Source organism: Lathyrus oleraceus, chromosome 5 (assembly GCF_024323335.1).
Source record: "Lathyrus oleraceus cultivar Zhongwan6 chromosome 5, CAAS_Psat_ZW6_1.0, whole genome shotgun sequence".
Classification (NCBI taxonomy): Eukaryota; Viridiplantae; Streptophyta; class Magnoliopsida; order Fabales; family Fabaceae; genus Lathyrus; species Lathyrus oleraceus.
Window position 1 is genome coordinate 103,090,857 of NC_066583.1, and position 7,686 is coordinate 103,098,542.

The 7,686-nt window shown below is 31.9% G+C and overlaps 1 long non-coding RNA gene across 1 annotated transcript; it reads left to right on the forward strand.

Annotated features, from left to right (window-relative positions):
- The first annotated feature begins 917 nt into the window (after window positions 1–917).
- LOC127087731 (uncharacterized) lies at window positions 918–7,415 on the forward strand. The gene is made up of 3 exons (XR_007790011.1): window positions 918–1,050; window positions 1,141–1,210; window positions 7,397–7,415. It is a non-coding gene; the product is annotated as an uncharacterized LOC127087731 (long non-coding RNA).
- The last annotated feature ends 271 nt before the right edge of the window (window positions 7,416–7,686 follow it).

Here is a 7,686-nt window from a genome sequence, read left to right on the forward strand (position 1 = left end):
CAGTCGGATCCTTTGTTGGATGACCGTCAGATCTAATTTTCCCAGATGCCGAGGTATATATGTTCTAAATGATTATGAATATTTAGTATTCACATTTCAATTCAGCTACAATTATGATATTTAATCAATCCTTATTACATGGTAATGTTAGACTCCTACAAGACCCACACATAAAGCTGGTAAAGGGATTTCAAGACGCATCAAGTCGGTTGCATCTCAAAAAGAGGTACAAATATATATACCCATTGAATTATATACGCAACGATTCTGTTGCATCACAAAAAGTCATGATTTAATTTATATGAATTTTTAGGTTCCCGGTCGAAAGTTGAAAAAAGCTGGTAAGAATATTCCAACGACGTCCGGGACAAAATCTCAAATTATGATGCGTCTTGAGAAAATGGTGGAAGAGTCAGATATTATGCACGGCGCCATCCGTAGTGTAGATATTGATGAAGGTGTTTTCGGAATTGCTCATTCCGAAATAATTGCAAAGGAGGACATGCAACAACTTTTTGAACACGAAGAATTGGGCATCGCTGTCATTCATACATACATATGGTACTCCGATCAATCTATTATTTACTTAGTTGAACAATTTATTTACACATTTCAATAAGTAGTCTAATGTTTATTATGTTTCTATTTAAGGTATATGTATGACACATTGATGCGGGGAACTGAATTGTGTAACCGATTCAATTTTATTGCTGCTTCCCGTATCAACACAACGTTAATAACGAAAAATCCAACATCCGTAAAGAATGAACTAGTCGATAGATTCATGGCGGCCGGCGATAATACTACACCCACTTTGTATTTTTTACCGTTTAATTCTGGCAACGGGTTAGATTTTCTTTCTAATAATTTCATTCTAATCTATGTATATCTTTTACGTAGAAAATTTTCATGCATCTAAATTTTTGTTTTATTTTACAGTGGTCACTGGGTGTTGGTTGCTATGGATCTTTCGAGACTAATGGTGTATTATCTCGATTCGTTATCGGGTGATTGGAGTAAATATCCGAGTATGAAGAAGACGGTTGACGCGTAAGTGAAATTCCCCTAAATATTCGTGTGTATTTGTATATTTAATTATGTCTGTCAGATTGATCTCAATATACGTTTTTATTTTGTTAGGGAAATACTAAAATTTAGATCGAAAAAGAATTATCGTAATAGGAAGGACATTACCTGGGTCAGAGTTCAGGTATATATTAAGTTTCTTATTTTTGCTTATAATAGTGTTTGTAAGAAATTAACTATATATATATATATATATTGTTTGTTTGTTTTTCTGTGTAGTGTCCTCAGCAAAACAATTCGGTCGATTGCGGATTTTTTGTATTGAGATTTATGAGAGATATCATTGCGTTGAATCGTATAGACATCCCAAAAATGGTATGGAATAATAACTTAGGGTTTATTTTAATATTATCGGATATTTCATCTAATTTGTTACTAAATCATGAATATGTTTTATTCTCTTAATTGTAGTACTTTGACGAATACAAATCTTACTCAAGAGCTCATTTGGATGAAATGAAGGATGAATTGTGTCAATTCATTATTGATCAAAGAATCATATAGGTTGTAGTTGTTGTACATATATGTATGGAATGTTGTTGTACATGCATGAATATCAATATATTAATGTTGTATATATGGAGGATTAATGTTGTATATAAATGGATTCATGTTGTATATATCAATGGATTAATGGTGTATAACATTGGATTAAAGGATGAAATCAATATGAATTTTACACTTTTGCAGCATGCACAGGTTCCCGATTAAATACCCACTGTTTTTCAAACAAATTTTTTTAAAATAACTAACACTTTAGAGGGCGCTTTCTGTAGGAAGCGCCCTCTAAACACTTTACATTGACAACTTTAGAGGGCGCTTTGTCCAGAAAGCGCCCTCTAAGGTGGCCCTTTATGGACCACTCCAGAGGGCGCTTTTTTCTGAAAGCGCACTATAATGTGGCCCTTAAAGGGCCACTTTAGAGAGCGCTTTCTCTAGGAAAACAAAGCGCTGTCTTTACCTATGCCAGCACCACTTTAGAGGGCGCTTAAAAGCGCTGTTATAGGCCAAAATAAGCGCCCTCTTTTCCCTTATTTGGCGTAGTGCTTGTTAAAATGTCATTTGCTCCACCATATCTCATATTCTCATGCATTTATCAATACCATATTTTGCCATTATTTAGAACTATATTCGTTTTATCATTATTATTTTATGTATTTGTTTAATTAAAAATTAAATTGAATGATTAGTAATTGTAATGAACATATTCTCTCAGTTAAAAAAACTATTGGTCCAACGTCAAGTGGATTTTCAAAACCCGATTCACTTCAAATCTTTTTCACAATTCGCTCTGCAACGCAAATCAAACATTTGATACAATATTAAGCTTTTTTAAAATCAAAATCAAAATGATTAATTCATACTTTGACTGTTTTAAACAATAGTGGAAGAAAATTTCTACCTGGGTGAAAGGTCAAGTCACATCCCCGAGTGTTAAACTTAAGTTGTAATAGCTTGCAAGTCATAAATACTCGTCTTTCGCCAAAATTCTAATGTGTCTCTTTTTTGCAATAAATTGAAAGAAAAAGACTACGTAGATGTAATATCCAGCCAGAGTCCCAAATACCAAGCCCAAGTCGTAATAGCTTGCAATCCAAAATGTTTGTCCTTCGCTTAAAACACTCGTAAATATTCTAAACTCTTTCATAACAAATTGGATTAGAAAGACTACTTGGGTGTAATGTCCAATAATAGTCCCGAGTATTATACCCAAGTCGTAATAGCTTGAGAGTCATATATACTCGTCTTCCAAGCCTAAAACATACTCAAATGCATCAAACTTATTTTCTCGCTCCCGTGCGATCGAAAATATTTTCAAAAAGAACATTGTTTAGTTTGTTCTAACGTGAATACAAACAAGCGCTTAAGCCTCCCCCACGAGCATACAAGCCAACGTTTAACCATTATAGCGCAATCTAAACACCCGCTCAATAAAACCAACCAACAAATATGTAGTTTTTTTATAAAGAACTACATAGTTTTGAATTCCTCATTGTACCCGAGGATACAGAGGAGCGAGACTTGCAATTTCATCAAACACCCCAATAAAAACCTTTTTGTGACCCCTTTTGCACATTTTATCATTCGAAGAAAACAATTGACATAAGCTAACATTAAATCGCTAATCTAACTAAAAGATTCTCGTTGAGTTTAACAGAAGTGAGGGGGGTGCTAATACATTCCCCTTGCGTGATCGACTCCCGAACCCGAATATGGTTACGACGACCATCTTCATTTTCTTTTGAGGGTTTTATCGATATTTTTGCTTTCCTTCTTTGGAATAAATAAAGTTTGGTTACGACTTTGTTCAATCATTTATGCAAGCACGCAAATACCCTACGAAGAATCATATTTTTTGACATGCCACCCTAGCTCTCTAAAATCTTCGATGAGAATGCTTGCTTTACTTATATAGCAAAATAACTCTGAGTTTTTTCTTTGTGGGTCTGCAATTATTTTCTTTCAAAATCTTTGGACAATTTGTTGGATATTTAATTTTCTTCTTAAATATCTCAAACAAAAAGATATGATTTGGTTTGTTACAAATTTAAACTTAATTCTCTTTTAAATCTTATTTCATCTTCACAATTGTCCAACAAATCAACCAATAACAATAAAACATAACTGGATCTTCTCAAAAGAATCGGTTAAAACACAATAATTTGGTGTCTATTGCACAAGGCCCAAATGTCGTACCAACATGTTGGGACAAACAACCACTAAACCTAGTAATCAACTTCAATTTAACAAGATGAAAGAATGTTGAATATTACAACTCAACTAGACAAACCTTCTATGAAAAGTTACATAATCATAGAAGTGTACATAAAAATGTTGAGTTGAAAACTCTACTAGACAAATCTTTTATGTCAAATCATTAGAATATATAGGTGTACATAAAAATAACAAGGACTCTTGTAAACCCTAACACTCTAAGATTTTCAATGAGAACGCTTGCTTTCCAATGTATGTTTGAGCTTCTTATATAGCAAAGTAACTCTGGACTTTTCTTCTTGGACAATATCTTTAATTCATCTAGAATTAATGCAGAATATATTGGATATTTAATTTGTTTGTTGAATATCTCCAACAATAAGATATGATTTGGTTTGTTACAAATTCAAAGTTAATTCTCTTTTAAATCTGATTTGATCTTCACAACTGTCTAACAGATCATATAATCATATTTCTAAACCAATAATAATAAAACATAATTGAATTTTCTCAAAAGATTATGTTAAAACGTAACAATTTGACGTCTGTTTAAATCTCGTTTAAAGATGATTTGATATTCAGAATTGTCCAATAAATCATATAATCATATTGTTAAACCAATAACAATAAAATATAATTGAATCTTCTCAAAAGATTCAGTTAAAACAAAACAATCTGACGCCTTTTGCACAAGGTTCAGATGTCGTACCAACATGTTGGAGCATTGCGCCCAACATGTGTCCCTTTTGCAGTTCCATACAACTTTAGGAAGGTGGACCAATCTTAAATTGTTGGAAATTTCTCCAAGTTATTTCGCTAAATGCAGTCAATCCAAAGGACCAATCCGTTAGGAACAATATTTCCTCCCATACAAGGTGGCTCTTGTTGTAGGTGAATTCTATCATAACAAGTTATCTTTCCAATTACTCCCACTTTCCAAGATACATGCCCGCAAAATATCATCGATGGTTTGAATAGTTATATCTATCTGACCAGATTGGGGATGATTTGAGGTACTAAGATGCTTAAACGAACTCCTTATAAAAATATACTTTTCAATACCCTATGAATTATTGTTTGATCCCACATACTTACCCACTTGATTGAAACAAAAAGGAGTGAGATATTTTCTTGCCAAAAGAAAAATTAGAGATTGACCATGTATATAAGACGTACATGATATCATATTACTAATACTCCTGACTTCTCCTGGACTGCAATGCATAAACCTTGCCGGCTTCCGTTGATGATTTTGATGTGCTCCGCATGGGGGCAATTCCATGCTATGTCGCCCTTTTGAAAATGGTAGCATTTTATTGAAAATGCTCTCTCTCTCTCTCTTCATATATATGTGTTTTTTTTTATGCACTATACCACAATCTCGTGGTTGGTCCTTCTAACATATGAACGGCAAAAGGTCGCCTTGTCCTCTTCACTAGAAGGAGTTACTTGAAAGACTTTCTTCATACCGGTGAGCCAATATCAGTTTCAGACTTCCTTCGAACTCCAAGGAAATCTCCCATTAGAAATCCCAAAATTCCTAATTTCTTATGTCTTGCTGAGAGGATTTAATGGCTTGGAATCTGCTGAGAGGAATGTGAGATTCATGTAAGAAGTATTCAAAGGTGAAGGCATCTGCTTACGTCTTTTCCATATCTGAAGTTAATACTTTAGTATATTATGGAGTAGTAGTACTTATTATAACCATTTTGCACTCTTATATTGTTTAAAATTTCCAGGTTGAAATGTCAATAAATTAGAAAAAATATTATTATTATAATTTAATTTTATAAATTAAATAAGTGAATATTAATTAAGTAAAGAATATTATTAAATAACTTATATTAATATTATTAAATAACTTACCGTGTAAAAGGATATTAAAAGATGTTTGATATTAATTATAGACGTTGGATATTAAAAGATGATTGACTTTTATTTTAAAAATCTATAAAATAATATAAACAGATAATGGTGATGAACCGACGGTATAAATTTTTTTACACAGTGTATAGTAATTAATCTCAATTAATAATATAATAATTGAAAAGATAATCTAAATGGCGTATAAAACAATTTTATACGCAAATAAGAAATTAATATCAACTATTTTAAAAAATAATAATTTTATTTTTAATATATCCGTCAGCTAAGGTGTAATATTAATCATTCATACTTTTGTTTCTTTGAAACAAAATTTTAAAATTAAAATTAATAAAATTTTATATATATTAAACTATTAAATTCAATAATTAAATAAATGATTTATATTTTAAAAAACTTAAAATGTTAATTTTTAAATGGACTTTAAGACCCAAAAGATAGTTAATAATTTAAAAGATATCACTATAAAATATGCTTTAGACCTCCATATTCATTGGGTTGAAGATAAAGTTGTTTTAGTGAAAAAAAATCAGTTTTGGATGATAAAATAATTCAAATAGTCAACTTTTCAAATAAATATTCAAACTAACTCACATTCCCACATGTATTTTTTAAACTAACTTATTTTTAAATAATTTTTTTTCATATAAAAGTGAATTAGTTTAAAAAATATGTGAAAATATGGATTAATTTAAATATTTATTTAAATTTTTTTATTATTTGGATAAAAATTTCATTGATTAGCTTATTGGGCCTCTAGTATGGACTTTTCACTTCTACACCCCTTCTTTTTTTAGCAACTTGTTTTCTTTATTTTATTTTATTTTTGATATTATTGTTTTTATTATTATTATTATTAATATTATTATTATTATTATTATTAATTAAAAGATGTTTAAATTAACTGATTTTGGTAATTAGTCTTAATTAATTTAATTAATGTGTAGATTAATTCTTTCAATTAATTGATTGAAGTAATTAATCTTAATTAACCTAATTAATCAATTAAATTAAAATTAGCTAATTAGTTTAATATTACTTCACTACGCCAAAAACTGGAATAGACAGCGCACCTTAGAGGGCGCTTTCTTAAAAAAGCGCACTCTAAAGTGAAGAGAAAAAATAAGGAGCGAACAACTGGAATAGACAGCGCACTTTAGAGGGCGCTTTTGTAACAAAGCGCCCTCTAAAGTGAAGCGAAAAAATAATGAGGAAATGGAGGGACACCAATAGAGGGCGCGTTTATGAAAGCGCCCTCTAAGGGTACCCTTAGAGGGCGCTTTTAAAAAAGCGCTCTCTAAGTCTATGTACATTTCCAGTTTATAAGGCGCTTTTGGAAAGCCTTAGAGAGCGCTTTTAGAAGCGCCCTCTTAGGCCCCCTTTAGAGGGCGCATTTTTTACACAAGCGCCCTCTAAGGTCCCCTTTAGTAAACATTAAAATTATAACATATACTGCACGTCTCTTTATTTTCCCTCTCTATATGCTATTTCGTTTACGTAACTGGGTTTTTTCTCTACTGCGATTACTCTCTACTGCGATTACTCTCGTCCTCCATTCGTTCTCCCTCCCTCACCGTCGTCGTCGCCGTCGCCTTTTTCTGCTGCTGCGTTCACGTTCACTGAGTTATCTGCGTCCACCGTTGCTGTTCACTTTCTTCTCCATCGTTACCGTCACCTTGAAGGTATTTCTCTCAATAGTTTGTATTTTCAGGTGTTTGATTAGGGCATTTTCTAAACTGAGTTTTACATTTTATGCATTATGTTGATTAATGTTGTTTAGGGCAAACGAGCACTATATGGTGTTCATGAGCACCTTGTTGTAAGGTTTTTTATTTCTGATTGAAAACTGATGTCATTTGGAGTGTGTTTGAGCTTGTGCTTGGAAGTTTGATGATTATGGATGCAAGTTTGTTCATGTTCCAAACACCATAAGTTTGCATTGGTCTTTTGTATGCAGTAGGTGTGTGTGAGTTTGTATTCAATAATGATGAAAAAAAGAGA